This window comes from Lynx rufus, unplaced genomic scaffold (assembly GCF_022079265.1).
Source record: "Lynx rufus isolate CCGP_SWC_20201006 ecotype Redwood Valley unplaced genomic scaffold, mLynRuf1.p SCAF_1, whole genome shotgun sequence".
NCBI classification, from domain to species: domain Eukaryota; kingdom Metazoa; phylum Chordata; class Mammalia; order Carnivora; family Felidae; genus Lynx; species Lynx rufus.
In genome coordinates, this window is record NW_025814823.1 from 77,327,230 (window position 1) to 77,347,177 (window position 19,948).

General features: G+C 40.6%; 1 non-coding gene across 1 annotated transcript; it reads right to left on the reverse strand.

The window, feature by feature from the left end:
- Nucleotides 1–19,417: 19,417 nt before the first annotated feature.
- Nucleotides 19,418–19,502, reverse strand: TRNAQ-UUG (transfer RNA glutamine (anticodon UUG)). The gene has a single exon. It is a non-coding gene; the product is annotated as a tRNA-Gln (tRNA).
- Between the last annotated feature and the right edge of the window lie 446 nt (nucleotides 19,503–19,948).

The following is a 19,948-nucleotide window of genomic DNA, read 5'->3' on the forward strand; positions in this document are numbered from 1 at the left end:
GGCTACGTTGAAATGAAAGCAGATTTTGGCATTTGCTTCTAGCCCCCAGGACTCACACTTTTGTTATCTGATCAGTTGTTAACATTTTGGGCAGAAGTGTTGGTGGATAACATGGTAGAGAGACAATATTTTTCTTGAAACAGCTGTGAGCTCTATTTATTTTTCAGGTACTCTTTCATCAGAATCCAGAGGGTTCCTAGTAAGCATATACATCAGCATACACAGAGGAAAATTGAGCTCATTTCTTCTTTAATGATAATATTGCTGTTATAATAATTAAATTAAAAGACAAATGAAAGCAAAAGCCATTTAGTAATGGAAGTTCAGATTGCAAAAGAAATTTTGAAAGAATACTACTCCATTATTTTTACATTTTAGCAAATAATATGCAAACACATATAACATTATGAGTGGGAATTCAATCTAATTAAACCACAAATAGCAATCCTCTTGCTATGTATTATGTTAGCCATAAGTGACAGTCAGAGATGCCAGGGAAGTCATTCTGTCTCCTTTTTGCACAAGTTAAAGTATATAATGAGGAAAAACAAAGGGTCGAACTGGTGTATCTATTTCCAAATTGCTTCACTAACGTATGATTTTATGGAGGAGTTGAGTATTATCCCTTTATATCTTGAAGAGTAGTTGCTGTGGAGAAATTAATTTGTGTACTTACTATTTTTGTGTGTATGTATGGAGAAAATGGTCTTCTACTTATGCTTCTAAAGATGTGCCAATTTTAATTCAAATTATTGGGGTGAAAATATTAAGACCTAAGTTATATTTACTGCCATTAATGGTTTTGATGAAATAACTCCTGTCCTGTGGTTCTCTAAAAACCTGGAAAGGTTTTCTAAAGAAATTTAGGTGTCTTTCTACTTGAAGGTGAATTGTTATATGAAAAACAACAAAAACAACAGCTTGGTACCTCAAGTGCTAAATGTAGACATTTTTCAGGAATGCTTACACTTACTGTTTTGTACACACCCATGTGAGCCCCTGCTCTGTTGGTGACATTGTGCTATGCCAGGCACTGAATGTACAATAGCAAAGCAAGTTTGTTCTTTCCTCGTGGAATTTTAACATACTGGGAGAAACAGCAGAGCAAGCAAATATATTGTGACAAGCAGTTTTTGGTAGAAGAGCCAGAAGTAAGCAGGGTATGAAGGACTAAAATAATACAGTTGGGTTTTTTCTAGGGAAAAAGCCTAGATAGGTTGCATGGGACACGGAAAGTTAGCTAGAGATAAGGCAGATGTGTTACATGGGATCGTTTCTGTTGGAGTTCTAAAGCCACACTAGCCAATAAAAATATAATCTAAGCTACATCTTAGCTATGGCAGCCACATTAAAACATTTGAAATAGAAAGCAGTGAAATCATTTTTGTAAGATTTTTTAAAGTTTATTTATGTATTCTGAGAGAGAGAGAGAGAGAGAGAGAGAGCACACGCGCGCACTCGCAAGCAGGGAGGGGCAGAGAGAGAGGGAGAGAAAATCTCTAGCAGGCTTTGTGCTGTTCATGCAGAGCCCGACTCGGGGCTCGGTCCCATGAACATGAGATCATGACCTGAGCCGAAATCAAGAGACAGGCACTTAACCAACTGAGCCACTCAGGTGCCCCAGAAACCAGTGAAATAATTTTTAAAATATATTTTAATTATCCCAAGCTTATCCAACAAATTACCACTTAAATATATAATCAATATAAAAATTATTAATGGGTATTTTGTACTCCTATTTTTACTAGCTTTCAAAATGTGGGACTCTTTACAGCACATCGTAACTTGGTCATGAAATTTTCACTGGGAATAACTGACCTGTATTAAGATTTCATAAAATTAACAGCTAAAAATTAAATTTACCTGCTCAGGTTGTTCCAAATATAGTGAAACTTTTCTAGTGACTGAATAAAATATCAGCTTTTCAATTTAAGTGTCAAGTAATGACAATTAAAATTTGAAATTCAGCTCTTCAGTCTCACTAGCCACACTTCAAGTGTTTAATAGCCACACCATTGAGCGTGTAGAAGGGACAGCTCAGGTCATTGGCATAGGTCCTCTCCTTGAACAGGCAGAGTGCTGAGCTGTTAGTGGGTACTGGCTAAGTGTCTGTCGAATTAAATTAAATGTTGCGGTCGGGACCCAGTGAAGTTAAATGACAAGCTCGGCATTGCCCAGGTAACAAAAGGTGGTGAGGCCTACTACCCGGGTGTCTTGCTAACTAGTAAAATCCTAGCATCGTATCAGTGTTTAAGTTTCAGAAAGTGAATCAAAGAATTTTGACAAAGGATTTTCTGAAATCGTCTCCAAATCTCCTCGGTTCTTGAGTTTGGAGAGAGAGCCCCAACAGGATGAGTTCGGTTACCCAGTGCCTGCATTTAGGCTATTAAAAGCTAGGAAATGCAGTGATAATAGAATAAAGTAGCAATATACCTCACTTAGCTTCTTTTACATACAAAGCATTACTAGGGCTCTGGAGAGAATCTAATTCAAGAGCCTGAATTGCATCTTCCTCTTTAACAATGAAAGTCAGCAGAAGTGTGCAAAGGTGTGTGGAAGGGGTTTAGATTCAAGGGTGGAGTGGAAGCAAATGATCTGGGGGAGAGGGTGGGGTGTTGGCTTGGGCAACAGCCTTCAAGAGAGGTGGTGGAGGTCCAGCTGGTTGGCTTCCTAGAGCAGCAAGTGGGAGCCAATCGCTTAGCCATACTTAGTTATGGAACTCCAAGAGGCAGAGCAAGCCATTGTCAGTCTGTTCAGGCTGCTGTAACAGAAAAACCATAGACTTGGTGGCTTATAAATAACATAAATTTATTTCTCACAGTCCTGGAGACTGGGAAGTTCAAGATCAAGGAATTGGCAGATTCAATATCTGCTGAAGTTTCGTTTCCCGGAGAGCTGTCTTTTCGCTGTGTCTTTATAGGGTGGAAGGAGCTAGGGAGCTCTCTGGGGTCTCTTTAATCAAGGCACTAATCCTGTCTATCAGGGTTCCACTCTCATGACTTAATCACCCCCAAAGGCCTCACCTCCTCATACCATCACCTTGAGGGTTAGAATTTCCACATATGAATGGGGGGCAGGGACATAAGCATCCATTAGACATAAACCTGCAGCCACATTTGGATTGAGGGTCCTTCCTGGGGAAAATATATGATGTCATGAATGAAAGAATTGAGTTAGGAGGTTTCCTTTTTATGTCTTTCCTACATGGAAGAATTGATTCTACTCAGCATCGAGAACTCCTCCCTTTAATTTTTCTTTCAGTGGGAGGACATTTAAGTACAATATCATTAGCTAGAAATAATTTTTTTCGGTTTATAAAATTTTACTTGGTATGATTAGGATATTAGTTTTCATCAGAATCAGAATGACAACAATCAATGTCAAGACAATGTCAATGTCATTTTAAACAAATGGGGCCTTTTTGAAATGAACTGCCTTATAGAAAGCCTGTCAAAATCTTTAAAAAAGACTGCATTAATTTTTTAGGTTTTGGAATGTTGTGATTAGGGAGAAAATGCCATTTCATAAAAGGATGCATCTCCAACAAACACACCCAAACAAATGGCAGTTACCGTTTGGGGTTGTATAGTGTCTTGCTATCCTCTGGGGCATCCATGGGCCCATGTGGATGAACACTTTATGGTGGTTCCCTGTTGATCTCATTGAGAGGGACCCATCTGTGTTAAATCATATATTTTCCAAACTCTACCTCTATCCACAATGTCACACTGAAGTTCACCTTCCTACTGTATTATTTTGATAAGGCAGATGGCAATGAGCTTCTAAGAGACTAATGGAGGCCAAACCATGGGACAATTGTTTTCAGCATTATGATAGCTTTAGCCAGTTGAAATTGAGTTTTTTTATTTGGGAACAGAAAGGGTGTACCCCTAAAATGTCTAAATCATCCTGACCTCTGATGCGTTAAAAGTCTACTGCAGGGGCGCCTGGGTGGCTCAGTCGATTGAGCATGGGACTTCGGCTCAGGTCATGATCTCATGGTTTGTGAGTTCGAGCCCTGCATCAGGCTCTGTGCTGAAAGTTCAGAGCCTGGAGCCTACTTCAGATTCTGTGTGTGTGTCTCTCTCTGTCCCTCCCCTGCTCTCTCTCCCTCTCTCTTAAAAATAAATACAAATTTAAAAAAAGTTTTTAAGTCTACTGTAACTGTCATTAAGTGACAGACTGTCTTTGAGAACAGGAGCATTTAATGGGAACTTGAGGCATATCTGGGTGCTGACACGAGTAACTTTTGCTAGTAGCCATAGTCTTGAAAGTTTCCTGAGTTTGCTCATTATCTTCCCCCAATTTAACAAGCACGGGTTTCTTCAACTTTCCAAATGAATATTTTGATATCTATCATGAACTAAAAATAACTCTGAATGGCATGCACTTAAAATAGATGGTTGTCTCTTTAGTATAATTAAAGAGATCAGTGTCATCCAAAATCCTCATTTATTTCAGGGAAACCTAGACAAAATCATCTACTTAAGTAAGGTATAGTCTATAAATTAGATTAATTTGCTAATATGCATTCGGAGTGATAAAAATTCTGAAATTTAAAATTGCCATGGAAATCAGTCTTGATAATGCTTGCTGAGGTAAACCTATTTTACAGAAGAACTTTTAAAAGTTATGAATGCTTGGATTTTGAGTAGCAGTTTGCTCCAATGGCCATGATGGCATGTGTATTGATGTCAGTCTGCATTTTGTTGGGTAGGACTCCCTTCCCTTATACCTGAATTGTAGGCAGAGTGGGTTTGATGAATTTTCCATCCTGACCTAAGGTGACTCCCCCCATGGTGTTAGGAGCCAAAGTAGAAAAACAAGTGGATTTAGCCCACGTAGACATGTTCTGGAGCGCTGGCCTGTGGAGTTGCTCAGAAAAGCATTGGGCTTGGGGCGCCTGGGTGGCTCAGGCCGTGAAGTGTCTGACTCTTGATTTCAGCTCAGGTCATGATCTCAAGGTTCATGAGTTCAAGCCCTGAGTCACGCTCTGCAATGACAGTGTGGAGCCTGCTTGGGATTCTCTCTGTCCCACCCCTCTTGCATTCTCTCTCTCTCTCTCTCTCTCAAAACAAATAAACTTAAAAAAAGAAAAGAAAAGAAAAGAAAAGCATTGGGCTTTGTGAGTCAGAATGCAACTTGAAAACATTGGACATCAAAAGTTGCTATCACTAGTTTTAAACACTAATTTTTAAAAATCTTTGTGTTTGTGAGTTACAGATGATAAATAAGAAAAGCAGCCAAGAAAAAAAAATCTAAAATTAGGCACTGCATTTTTTATCATATTGAGCATATAACCTCTGACTTTATCCTTTTTATTTAGAAGGAGATAGATTTACCTGATTACGAGTAGACATAATCTCTCCATAGCTTAGAGAAAGTTTGGAAACTTTCAAGTCTATTTTAAAGCAATTATCTCATGTTGTGAGACAACAAGTAAAATGATACCTAAGTAGACATTAATATGGTAACACATTCTTTAACTAGCATCTTCAAGGAATGACGTGTTCCACATAAATGAATTTTCCTGATAATGAAAACTTTTCTCTTTGAAATAAAATGAACTTAGAAATAAAGTTTTATTTCTTCATTTTTTTGTCAGATATCAATTTACAAAGACATTTGCATTTTCCAGCTACCTATGCAGAGTTAGGAAACATTGTTAGACATTTCCTTGATGGCTTAGGGACGTTTAGAGAGGATTATAATCCTAGTAACATTTTTTGTACAGTATGCCTTAAAGTTTGGTGCATATAAGAACAAACTTGGAGCTCGTCAAAAATATATATTCTCGGGACGCATTACGGAAATTCTTATTCTGTAGTGTTGAATCTGCATCTGTGACAAGTTTTCCTCCTGATTCTGGTCCAAGCAGTCAGGGGACTCACACTTGGAGAAACCTCGCCTTCAGAAGCATCATTTCGAAAATGACAGTAATCATAACAATGAAACGTCATTGTCAGGTGCGATTCTACATTCGTCCATGAATTGGCTCGTTCAGTACTCACAACAACACCACAGAAGAGGCGTGATGTTCATTCCCATTCTTCTGATTTGGAACTGAGCCCCAGGATGATTTGCATGTCTTACCAGATTACCTCACCACCAAGTGACAAAACTGAGGTTCTAAACCAGCCCTCCTGACCTCAGGGCTTGACCATCATGTCATGTGCTCAACGTAGATATGCAGAGATAGACCTTTCTCAACATTTTATGGATGTATTGCTTCCACTCTCCATTCCCAGTCCTCTGAGGGTCGGCTAAGGATGAGACTTATCAGTGGGGGTACCTGATACATGCCAGGTGAGACAGACCCCACGGGGGGCAGGGGTACTTGCAGAGAAGCATGGCTGCAAGACATTCACTCATGGACAGATCCTAATCAGTTATGCATCAGGAAACCACATGGCCATCTTCAAAAGAACTCGGCCCATAACATGTAGCAAGTAGGCTCTGAACAGCATCTTAAATTAATTGTATTTAATGAGTCATTTTTCTAAGTATACTGTTTAATGCTGATTATGTTATAATCATGTGGACTCACTGTGGAAACTCTGAAAAAAAAGTAGGAAAGTACAGTGGAAAATGTAATATGCAAACCAGTCAGAGATGATACTACTACCTTTGGAGCCTCTTGAAATTAGTTTATTTATATATTTACTCATAAACATGCAGATACATTTTGTGTGTTTATATGTAAATATGCAGGCATTATTTACACGTATAATGTTGTCATCTATATTATACCATGTTACATGATCGGGATAAAGCTGCATGTAATATTTTGCATCATTCATTCTTCTCTTAAGATTGTTCTACGAGCATCTTCCCAGGATATTAATAATTTTTTTAGAACTTCTTTTCATTAGAATTGCAGGCATAGTTTTCAATGATAGCTGTATTTTAATTTGCATATATCTCAACCTATTTTTTTTTTAGCTATTATGAATAGGGCTGGAAGAATCATCTTTGTACATAAATTTTGCCCATCATTTGAATTGTTTCTTTAAAATAGCATGCTAGAAAGGGAGTTACCTTGTTAAAGAGGACAACACGTTTTAAGGAACTTAACAAATATTTCCCACATTACTTTTTGGAATGGCTGTGTGGCTTTATATGTCCATCATTGGTACAGGAGAGAGCCAACTGCACCTTGCTCCCTGACTCCTGTAAATACTCAATACGATCATTAAAAGTAAATATTGGCTTGTTTAACAATTAAAATAATATGTCTTTTATTTCAATTTGGAGTTCTCTGATTGCTCTCGAAATTGAAACTTTTTCCTATATATTTTTAGCGACTTGTTTTTCTTCTTGCATGACTAATCTATAGTTGCTCCCTCTAATCTTTTTTATGTATCTATAGTAGCTTCTAATATATAAATTGTGGCCATATTTTCCATAAATATTTTAACGAATTCCTTTAGGACTGAGAGAGCGAGTTTAAGGCCCCTAACTTTATGATGGCACTTTTGGGGGCTACAAGTGTTCTGATTTATTTCCGAGCTCTTAGCTCTGTTTAGAAACAGTCGATGCTAATATCCTAGTGAAAAAGCAACTGACATAAATGAATGATATATTTTGTACTGAATGACAATTGAAGGTCAGATTGGTTTTTACTGAAACTACTGATTTTTCACAAAGTTTTGCTAATATATAAGATAAATTAAGTTTTTAACGTTCTCTTTTATTTCAGCTGCATAGATTCAGCCTCTACCTATTTTGTCTTCAAAATCCTACTCTGTTTATGATATAGAATATCATTCTCAGAGAGGATCAGTGACTTGGCCAGGGTATCATCTTCAAAGTTTCCAAGAATTCATCTTCAAAGTTTTTACTATTTCTATTACATCAATTTCCTTAACTTTACAATTAATGTCCTGTATTATATGCTTTGGCATTTTCTGACAATTTAAGTACATGTTTTGTAAAGTGTTTTTGTTTTTGAGAGAGAGAGAAAGAGAACTAGCAGGAGAGGGGCAGACAGAGAGAGGGAGGCACAGAATCCAAAGCAGGCTCCAGGCTCTGAGCGGTCAGCACAAAGCCCGATGCAGGGATGGAGCCCAGAAACTGTGAGATCATGACCTGAGGCGAAGTTAGACGCTTAACCGACTGAGCCACCCAGGCACCTCTTAAATATATGTCTTAATAGTATGACTCAACCTTTTCTAGAAATATTTACAGAATTTACGGTAATTTACGGAATTACTTTTAAATAACTGTAGAAGAAATAAATAGTCCGATGCTGACAGTTGCCATGGGGTAAGACCAGTGGTGGGTTCAGGCTGACTTTCAGAGAATTAAAATTACACACCACGAAGCCCCACACTTAACTCTGTAATTAAAAATTCATTTATTCATTCAGTAAAAGGAGAAAAGGAAAAAGAAGAAGAAGGAGGAGGAGAAGAAGAAGCAGCAGCAGCTAAGTAACCAAATTCCAAAGAATATGGTAAAATTCTCACCAGTTCCGATGTGACAAATTTATTTCAAAGTCTTATATGACCAGTTTTCCTACTTAAGGGGTAAAAAGAAAGAAAGAAAGAAAACAGAAACTAAAGGAAACTTATTTTTAAAAAGTAGTGGGGAGGGACATCAAGGTCTTAATGGCTTAAAATATGTAAATCAGGGATACAGACAAAATAGGAACATTAAAGTAGCTTTTTTTGAAGAGAATAAATTCTTGGAAACTCCACACACAAAAGAATGAGTTGTACGCAGAGACCGTAGTAAATCTAGTTAAGGCAAACACTGCCCTATATCGTTAAACCTAGTGGCCAAGGTCAATAGCAAAGGGCTGTGGGTTAGCTCAGATGGTCAGAGAGCACGTGACCGTCCATCTTCCGGAATCATACCACCAAGAGAGTGCTGTATTCAAGCCTGTCCTCAGACCAGCCTCCAGACCATCTCCAGGGATTGATGACCCTTGACAGGGTTCTCTGGGTGCCTCGGAGCATGTGGGCCATTGGCCTTCGGTCTCCCAAACAATGGCGCCCGGATAGAGAACAGCACTGCCATGGCCAAATGCAAAACGCGTCCACAGCGATGGAGCTGTTCCCCGCGTATATTCGTTACTCATTCTCAGCAAGGGCCCCGGGGGAAAATGGCCAGGCCAGTCCTAATCTTGTCAATCTCAGAAGAAACATCTTGTGACTGTTTCAACATGTTTCATTAGGTGATTCAGCCCAGGTGGGGCCATTCCACTCCCCAGCCCCCCGAGCCTTTCCCGGGGCACCCAGGCCTATCACCACCTGCTGCTTCTTTTCCAAGAAAGAGGTGGTTTGGAGGGCAAAGGTAGAGGAAAATTTGAGTTAACAGTTACTGTTAACTGCAGGCCTATAGTATTTTCCCCCCCGTGAGAGCTGGGCCGCATTCTCCCCAGTTCATACGCTACCAGCAGGCTGTGGCTCACAGATTTCCGGGACTCCACACGTGTGTCTTTCTTGGACTCCTGGTGGCCTAACAGGGTGGACGGGCGGCCTGTCCGCAACAGCAGTTGTCACCGAACGGGTCCCCTCCAGGGAGAACAGACACCCTCTGTTTCTTATCTGGTGGCACTCTCTGTCCCCAGCACCCCCACCCCTGGGTGAGTTTACTCCTCTTATCTATTCAAGGGACCAGAAAGTGCTCTTGAGAAGACATCTCTGTTCTTGCACTTCACTTTCACATCACAGGACTCCCTCGGAAGGATTCTTTTTGAAAAGGTACTTCTTATCTTGTTTTACTTTGAAACCCCTTCAAAGGAGAGTTCTGACCCAGGCTGCAGCAATGGAGATGTCAGATAAGTTCTGCTTCAGGGAAGAGAGTTCTGAGTTACGTGAGGCGAGCAGGCAGAGGCCGTGGGCCGAGCGGATGGTTTCCTTGTTAACGACTTTGCTGGCACAGCTTATTCTTGAGAAAGGACGGCCAGATGAGCATCACCATTTCGAGACTCTTCTGCATTTTTGAGGCGGCATTGCTGGTCGGAAGCTTTTGACAATTTTTCTTTTTCTTCCTCAAATCAGATTCATGTCTGTTTTTAATTCTTTGGGAACTTTGGTTTATCTAGAAGGCTGTATCTGCGGTGTCCTCGCACAAAGTTTTGTAAATTAAGCGTTTGTTTTTTGTTTTTTGGGTTTTTTTGTAATTACGTGCCAGTGTAAGTAAATAGGGCATTACCCTGGCAATGATGCTTCCATGAGTTCTCCTGAAGATTAAAGTGGGTGTGTATGAAGTGAATATATTTTAATGATAAGATCCTTGGGGCACCTGGGTGGCTCAGTCGGTTAAGCATCCCACTTCAACTCAGGTCATGATCTCACGGTTGGTGGGTTTGAGCCCCATGTCGGGCTCTGTGCCGACAGCTCAGAGCCTGGAGCCTGCTTCGGATTCTGTGTCTCCCTCTCTCTCTGCCCCTCCCCTGTTCACGCTCTGTCTCTACCACTCTCTTAAAAATAAATAAACGTTAAAAAAAAAAGATCCTAATGTATCGTCAGCATCAACATATTTAGCTACACCATAGCACGATTAAGGGACAGTAAGAAAAAGTAGTTTCATCAGTAAAATACGGTCCTTTCTGCTTACATTCCAAGTTATCACTGCTCTGCTGTATCTTGGAAATGCTGTGCATCCAGGAAATAGTTATACAATACTACTTCAAGGTCAAATCTATTTGGTTTTTTTTCCTGCCAAACAATAATTGGGGATTTTCTTTACAACTCTTACCACAGAAAAGTTTTCTGTGAGAAGTGAGTTCTAGAAAATGACCAACTTACATCGTTCCTATTAGTGGCTAAAGTTAAAAAAAAAAAAAAAGATACCAGTGTGACTAAGTCTTGTTCCTTGTTAACTAGAAGTGGACACATCAAGGGGCGCCTGGGTGGCTCAGTCGGTTAAGCGTCCGACTTCGGCTCAGGTCATGATCTCACAGCTCGTGAGTTCGAGCCCCGCGTCCGGCTCTGTGCTGACAGCTCAGAGCCTGGAGCCTGTTTCGGATTCTGTGTCTCCCTCTCTCTCTCTGACCCTCCCCCGTTCATGCTCTGTCTCTCTCTGTCTCGAAAGTAAATAAACGTTAAAAAAAAAAAAAGAAGTGGACACATCAAGTAGGAAAAGAAATATTTGCCAAAGGGACTCATTTTGGTGCTCTGCCTGGCCCGATCGACCCATTGAACTTGGTAGTGTGTTGGATTGGGTCTTTGGTTTGAGCTTAATCATTTGCCGTGAGATGTGTGCAGATGATCTTCGGTTGGGAACAGTTTATTCTGCCAAATCCTGGGATGGTATTGCTTGCAGTGTGGCCCGTGGGGGTCTATGAGATTGACGGAGGAAGGCTGTTTGTGCAATGAGCTCGGCTCAACCTTCTCTGGTGTCATAGCTAGGAGTCCGGTCAGGACATCGGTAATATTGCTCACACGTCCCTCTCATGGAAAAAAAAAATCGAGAACCTCAGGATCTTGTGGGAGTTGAGATGACTAAAGCAGCAAAGTCCGATCCTCACTGTGATCTTAACTTGGTTTTGCACGGTTTCGACATTTTGGCAACACATTCCTAAGTGGGACTAAATACAAGAGAGGCGATACTAAATTGGTCTGCGCGGAGCCTCCCAGCAATCTTTCCCCAGGAAGTCCTTGCTTAAGTAGAGTTTGGAAGCACCGTTTTTGCTGCTTCTGCAATATTAGAATAATGCAAGACAAGCAGGCTGGAGGAATTTTGGACTTCTGGGTCAGGTGCGCTACCGTTACACATGGAGCTTAAAAGCCATCGCAGTAAAAATGTGGATTGAACAGGAATTAATTCAGAAAGGGATTAGAAAGCCTGACATGTTTTTACAAGGTGTTTCAAATTGATTGGTTAATCCTCATAACATCTGGAGTGAAGAATCACAGAGAGTCGCCCGTGGAGGCTGCGAGTAACTGGGATTAGAACTCAGCCGGAGTAATTAGCCCATTAAACCTGAGAAAGTGGAGAGGGGTTTCTTGCACTGTATTTGGCTGATAGATCACAAGTGATGCTTCATTTGGGAGGAAAATGAACTTTAAATGTGTTAAGCACAATTGAAGTATATCTTTGAGCCTTTGCCTTCTGAGCAAGAGAAACAGAGTTGGCTTCGGAGAATTTGTTTTACGATACTCTTCAAATGGTGTATATTCTCCACTTCTCTTTATTTACCCAACTTCTATCATCCTTTGAAGATGGCCACAAATTCTGTCTCCTCCATGAAGTCCTTTATAGCTTATAAAAATAGCTAAGACTTGGCTGCTAAACACTTTATTTCTCATTTTCATGACAACTTTGTGAACATTTAGAAAATAAAAACAGCTGGGATTTAGAGCATTTCTTTACTAATAGAAAGTCAGAGTCAGAATTCAACCTCATGCATGCTCTGCGCTAAATGCATGTGTCTTTAAATTTTTTTTTTACATTTATTTATTTTTGAGAGACAGAGAGAGACAGAGCACAAGTGGGGGAGGGGCAGAGAGAGAGGGAGACACAGAATCTAAAGCAGGCTCCAGGCTCCGAGCTGTCAGCACAGAGCCCAGTGCGGGGCTTGAACCCATAGGCTGTGAGATCGTGACCTGAGCTGAAGGCAGACACCTAACCAACTGAGCCACCCAGGCGCCCCAATGCACGTGTCTTTAGAAAAGATGATATGCTCCCCACGCCATACTGTATAATTAATCTACCATTTCATTTCATTTGCTCATCATTATTTAAATATCTTAACATTAATCTTATATTTTTATCAATATTTCAGTTTGCCAAAAGCAGAAGCTTTGGTTATATTTCTCATGAAAACTTCCTAGTGGTTGGCACAGGTTGCAAAAGGTAGATATTTGAATCCTGGTGATTTGACTTCACTAGTTAAGGGAAAGGTCCTAAGTGCCAGGCCAAGGCCATCCTTACCACAACTGGTGTGGCCCATGTGGGGTGTGAAATGAAGACACTACCATCTCTGCTTGGTTCTGTCCTAAACATTCCCAGTGTTTATGGAATCTTCACTCCAGGTCTGTGAAGAATCCTCGAGGCGCTGCATAACCTTGTATGGAGGCTTGTGTGGAAACAGAAATCTTTGTAGAGCAAGTAAGTGTCTGAATGCAAACATAACCCTTACACAGGGATACTCTGATGGAGGAAATCGCTTCTCTTTGTAACCAATCAGCTTGCGTCCTTAGAGTGCAGTTCCATCTCCTTGTAGAGAAATTTCTGGATTAATAAGCTTTAATCGAGGCCAGTGTAGGGCATTGCTCTTCTGAGATTTCTGTTTTGCTCATGAATGTGTTGATGGTCATCTTTCCCTCTTCCTCATCTTTTAACAGAATTTACCATGTTTACCTCCAAGTGAACTTCCTTTCTCTGGAGAGACGCTATTTTGGTCCCTGTCATCTTTTCCTATATAAATTCAATATCTGCTTAGCAAGAAAACATCGTGAAGTGCTTCATCTTGAAAGCTCCAGATAATATCAAAGGATGTAGTTAATAGTACAACCAAAGTCAACACAAAGTTGACTCTCCCAGAGCCTCAGGTAAAGGCAGTTGTGAGTCATTCGGCACAATGACTGGGGGGGAGGCAAGCAGACCAGGATTGTTGCCCTTCAATGCCTCCGCATCAGAGAGGAAACGACCCAGTATGGGGCTGGACCACAGAGAGAGCATGTCTGCTTCACTGACTTCTAGGATACCTTCAAAAAAGGCAGTGAAGAGAGAAATATGCTAAAATAATACCACAACTCAGGGTGCCCGGCTGTCTCAGTCAGTGGGGCGCGTGACTGTTGATCTCGGGGTTGTGAGATTGAGTCCCGTGTTGGGTGTAGAGATTACTTAAAAAATAAAATCTCAAAAAAAAAATAATAACACCAACTCCACTACCTCATATATCCTACACCATCCATGGGCAAAGGGACACAGGAAATGGCTCACCACTTAAATGTTTAAAAATCGTAAAATCATAGAATGCTAGAACTCGAAAAGATTCTAGAAATTTCTTTAAGTTGGCTCATGTTTGTCTGTGATTGTCTATTCTTGCCTCCTGCATAAGAATCCCATAAGATCTTATGATTTTGATATAATTGTGACATCAGGTGGCCTCAATAGCATTGATTTAGAGTAGTGGATTCGTTTGCTCATCCGTCCATCCATCCATCCATCCATCCTATGAACAGGCATTAAACAACCACTATATGTCAGTTTCTGTACCATTAGTTACGAGGGGCAGAAGGGTGAATAAGTCAAGGGCTTTTGCTAGGGGACACTGGTAGTCTAACATTGGCATTCCCCTTGTAACATTGAATTATGATACCACATAAGATGTGTTAAAAGATGAGTGTTTATAAAATGCTATGGAAATGCAGGGGACGGGGTGATTTCTTCTGCCTGACATAGTTGGGGAAAATCTTTCGGAAGAAGTGGCCCTGGAATTAAGAATACTTAGAAGATGAGTAGGTGTTCATTAGTTGAAGAAAGGAGAGAAAAGGGGGATGGTATTTCGGACAAAAGGAAAAGGCAAAAGTACACGGTGAGTTCACAGAATAATCTAATGTTGTTTAAGAGTGGGAAGGTGGAAATGATATTTCTCATTAACCTAAGGCTTTATTGACCACACCTGTTGTTCTGATTTTAGTGTGTAAGAATACTACGTGTCCCATTCCTTCTTTTGGGTTTTGAGCAGGAAACAGTACTCGTTTCCAGAATCAGGAGGTATGTTATGTAAACAGCCGTGGGCAGCCTTCACAATAACCTTGTTTTCTTTGACTTAGGTAAACAGGAACAAAACCCTGACACATTATCCAAGACAAAGACAGCTGGCAATAATCACACTCCACAAATACAGAGTCTCTTTTGAATCGTTTTATCTTTTTAAAAGAATAAAGAATAAAAAGTGACACATTTCCTAATAGATGCTCTTGACCCTGGAGTATATCACACTTCCCACCTTCTCTTTATAACCCTTTAGAAACCACATCTTTTAGTTAATGTTTGAATTTTGATTCTCCCTGATCTTGCAGAAAGAGTTCTACCATTCCATTTGACATTGAACTTAAGAGTTTGAGTTGATGGTAAAGACATAAACATTAAAAAAAAAAAATGCATTTAGCAATAGGCAGACAGCCCCGCAGAAAGCTGAAGAACTTTCAAGTGCTCCACCCTAAGAGGGTTCTGAAAAACGTGATGGCTTTTAAGGACAAGTAGCAAGTTTAAAAACCGAAATAAAATCTCAGAACATTTGTGTAAGACACACTAGGACACTTGAGAGCCATTTGCATCTTATTTTTGTGTTTGCATTTTCTCTTTGAAAATGTACTTGGCAAAGTGCCTGCAGAATGGGACATAGGAAAGAATAATTAAAGCCATTTTCTGTCAGCCCATCCTTAATTTAACCGAGCCATTCATTCCAAGTAGACCCACTCCTCTTGCTGTGGGACTTTTGCAAAGGTCAGGGTTCTCCCCCACGATACTTTTTATTTAAATAAAGCCACAGATTTATGTCCATATCTTCCTTCCAACTTCCAAAAGCCCCAAGGATTCCCAGCTCATTTTAAGGCTCAATCTTTTGGTTCCTCCGCCACCATAAAAACTTCACATTTGTAAGACCGTCATAGGTTTTCACCAAAAATTGCACGTGCCAGTTTCTATTCCTTCTTTAAAAATTATTTTTTCAATGTTTATTATTTTTGAGAGGGAGAGACACAGAGTGTGAGCAGGAGAGAGGCAGAGAGAAAGGGACACAAGAATCTGAAGCAGGCCCCAGGCTCTGAGCGGCCAGCACAGAGCCCAACGCGGGCTCCAACCCACCAACCGAGAGATCATGACCTGAGGAAGTCGGGCACTTAACCGACTAAGCCACCCAGGCGCCCCTGTCATTCCTTCTTTTAAATGCCATTTTCTGAACAAATCAGGAGACTACAAATGCTGGTGAGAATGTGGAGAAATGGGAACCTTCTTGCACTGTTGGTGGGAATGCAAACTGGTGCAGCCGCTCTGGAAAACAGTGTGGAGGTTCCTCAAAAACTTAAAAATAGATCTACCCTATGACCCAGCAATAGCACTGCTAGGAATTTACCCAAGGGATACAGGAGTGCTGATGCATAGGGGCACTTGTACCCCAGTGTTTATAGCAGCACTTTCAACAATAGCCAAATTATGGAAAGAGCCTAAATGTCCATCAACTGACGAATGGATAAAGAAGATGTGGTTTATATATACAATGAAATACTACTTGGCAATGAGAAAGAATGAAATCATGCCATTTGCAGCAACGTGGATGGGACTGGAGGGTATTATGCTAAGTGAAATAAGTCAGTCAGAGAAAGACAGATACCATATGTTTTCACTCCTATGTGGATCTTGAGAAACTTAACAGAAGACCATGGGGGAAGGGAAGGGGAAAAAAATAGTTATAAACAGAGAGGGAGGGAGGGAAATCATAAGAGACTCTTAAATACATAGATCAAACTGAGGGTTGATGGGGGATGGGAGGGAGGGGAAAGTGAGTGATGGGCATTGAGGAGGGCACCTGTTGGGATGAGCACTGGGTGTCATATGTAAGCCAATTTGACAATAAATTATATTTAAAATATATATAATAAAAAAATAAAATTCAAGGTCTGGTAATATAAAAAATAAATACATAAATGCCATTTTCAAGTGGCAAAAGAAACAGGGCAGCCAGTAGATTTTCAACATAAAGAAAAAATTAAGAGATGTGTAGGCACAACGCCCATGGCCGGAATTGTTCCTACCCAAACACAGTTCTTATGTATGAAGAATCTGCAGAATTACCTCAGTTCTCCACTTTGCTTTCTTCCAACAGGGCTTTCTTTTTGTCCTGCCTCTTGTTGGTTGTGGTTTTTACTTTAATCCCTCTTTTCTCTCTGCTTGTGCTAACAACTGTAGGTAATTTCACATCGGTCCCTCAGATATGTCCATCATTGCTCCCCAGACCACAGTTGGCCAATCTTGTAACACATAGGGGAGAATGCACTCACTGCCTTCTGTAGTGCTGTGCTTAAACATCTTCGTTAGCTTGCTAGAAGAGGGAGCCTCTGGTATTTGCATCAATTGTCACTCCTCCTGCGTTCTAATCAAAATGGAGGCTTGCTCTCTGCCCGTGTGTTTATATCATAAGGCTCTTATGGGCTGATGTCCTCTTGATGAATTTTATGTAGCAGCTAACTCCTAGGGACTCCCAGGATATCGATTATTTTATTTTAATATTACTGGACTCACGGTGCTTAACCCAAGCTTAACATTTTTCTTAGGTCGCTCTAAGTGAACTCTAAGACACGCATTTATTAGCTCCTTGCAGGAAGCTGGAAAACATCCTTTGCGTAAAATCACCTTTTCCGCACATCCACGCACCCTGTTTGTTCTTCGGATTTTTGCAGCAATACAACAGTTTTCAATTTAGGTGATGGCGCTGTTTGACCCAGTTCTTCGTTGATTTGAAAACAGCGAATTAGAAAGAGGGTTTGCCAAATCAGAACCATTCACACCTCCCGTTAGAAATCTCATTTAGGAAAAGTTTAAAATGTTTGAAAAAGATTTATGCCGTCATAATGGAAAAGATTTGACAGCAAAGTATGCATTTAAAGCAAAAGAGGTGAGAAAGTTTTAGAAGTGGGAACATCTGAGAAATAGGCATAAATAGCGTCATTCTGGGAAGGCTATGTCACAAGAGACCACCAAGGAGCTTGTGTTGACATTGCTTTGATATTCGGTTCCATTCAGAGAAGAGGAAGTCTTACAGGGGTGTGGTGTAGGGTGGCTACACTTCCTATGCTCTGCACCTTACCATTTTGTCACCCAACAATTTGTTCTTCCCTACCACCTCTGTGTTTTGTTTTTGTTTTTGTCACCACAGCTGAGTTTATTTTCCTTATTGACTTCTTGGTATCATTCTTCTCCAAATGGAGTATTTTTCATTCATCGCGGATGGATTTCATTTTCTTAGCTTGGCTAGCGAGACACCTCACGTTGGAGACACACAATGAGGAGCTTTGAACTACCGGAGGGGAGCTGTGGTGGTCTCTCCCCACGTGTAACTTTTCTCCAGTTTCCTAGCATTATTATTTTTTTCTTATCGCTCGTGTGGTCCGTTTTTGCGTGAACAACCGTACTCCTCTTCCAGTACAAGCTTTGCCTAGAGCTCTTACTGCATTTCTCGAATGCAGTCACCTGCCAATGACATGATGCTAGGCCATGTGACACTAGAGTCACATTAAGGAAGGTTGAGTAGCTGGGAAGGAAAAGAGCTCAAGTTAGCTCGACTTTCCTGAAACACAAGAAACACAGATCTTCCAGAGGGAGACTCAGGAGTAGGAAAATTGTAGGCAACACATGCCTTCCATCCTAGAGAAGTTAAAACCTGAAGAGATGTTTGTCTGGGGGCAGTTTTACGGAGGTGATTCAAGCATCAGAGCTGAACCTTGATTGGCACGCTCTGGAAGCCTCCTTTTACCTGATTTAAGTCGCCCTGGGTTTAGATGTAAAGACTGATGGTTCGCCATTGGTGTTCCAGATTGCTGGCGGGGCAATCGTAACCTCTGGAATCCCAGTGACCATTTCTCTTACGTCCTTTAAAATATGTAACTAATTATCAAGTGCAGCTATGTTTGGAAGTAAAAATGACATTTGAGGGGGAAAAGGCAGATGACCTACAAGAAGGAGGTAAATTTAGGTAACGCATATATGTCGCATTTCTCTGTCGACTTACTGGTGTGATGACCTATTTGTACGTGGTTGTGGTGCATTCGTACTGGAAAAGTGAATGGCTGCACAGTCCTGCTGAAACTCAGCTCCCAGGGCAGACACCTGGGTCTGTGTAGACTGGTTTCTTTGTTTCAAAAGGTTGAACTAAGGTTGGACCAATGAAGGCATTGCTTCTTCCTAATTGGTCCCGATCTGAATATAATCTGGCTTCAGTTCATCTTTCTAATGTTTCATAAACAAATGGACAATAATTATTTTTACTCTGTGGTTGTAAGCTTTCATGACAAAGATAAGGGTACGTACAATATAAAATAATGGCACCAAAAAAAAGACTATTTGGGTAAGTTATCAATGTGACTAGGTATATAATTGTGACAAGTTCACTTTTCAAGATAGCCCTCTCTTACATCCAATACAGAAATGGAGTTAGAAGGATGGCCATCTGCTCTGTGAAATCTGGTTGGAAGAGAAAAAAATGTGCTTAATTAAAATGTTTCTGTTATGATTCTGTGTAAATATCCAGATCAGACCTGTGTCAGAATCTTTCATTGACATGGTATCTTCCATGCTTCCTTGGATTAACTGGAACACATTCTTTTTTTTTTTAATTTATTTTTATTTTTTTAAATGTTTATTTTGAGAGAGAGAGAGAGAGAGAGCAAGAGGGAAGAGGCAGAGAGAGAGGGAGACACAGAATCCGAAACAGGCTCCAGGCTTGGAGCTGTCAGCACAGAGCCCGAAGCGGGGCTTGAACCCACGAACCGTGAGACCGTGACCTGAGCCAAAGTCAGACACTCAACCAACTGAGCCACCCAGGCGCCTCATCTAGAACACATTCTCTGCTCCAACTCAATAACCAAAATATAATTTTAACAAGGTAGAAGGAGAACATAAGGAACTAGATGGGTTGCAGCTACCCAGACTTTCCTGATCTTATTGAAGCTTTATAGACATACCTTTAATGTTTTTAATTGGAAAAGCCACTGCCGTTTTGCATATTTGGATATTGAGATTTTGGAAAAGAGTAGCTACCAAGTCCAGCAGATCTTTTTAAGCATTTTTGTCATGTAAGAAAAAGGATTTTTTTCCTTTAATCAGCATATCTCACGAAGTCAGCAAAAGGTCTTTCTATAAGGGCATCAGAACCGCTAGAGCTAAAGCGATAAAAGTGAAAAAGAAACTAGTGGGAAACAAATCAGAAGGGTCATTCGCTGTGTGAAATAAATGATTCCCTGGGTAAAAGTAGCCAGATAGTGAAATGGGC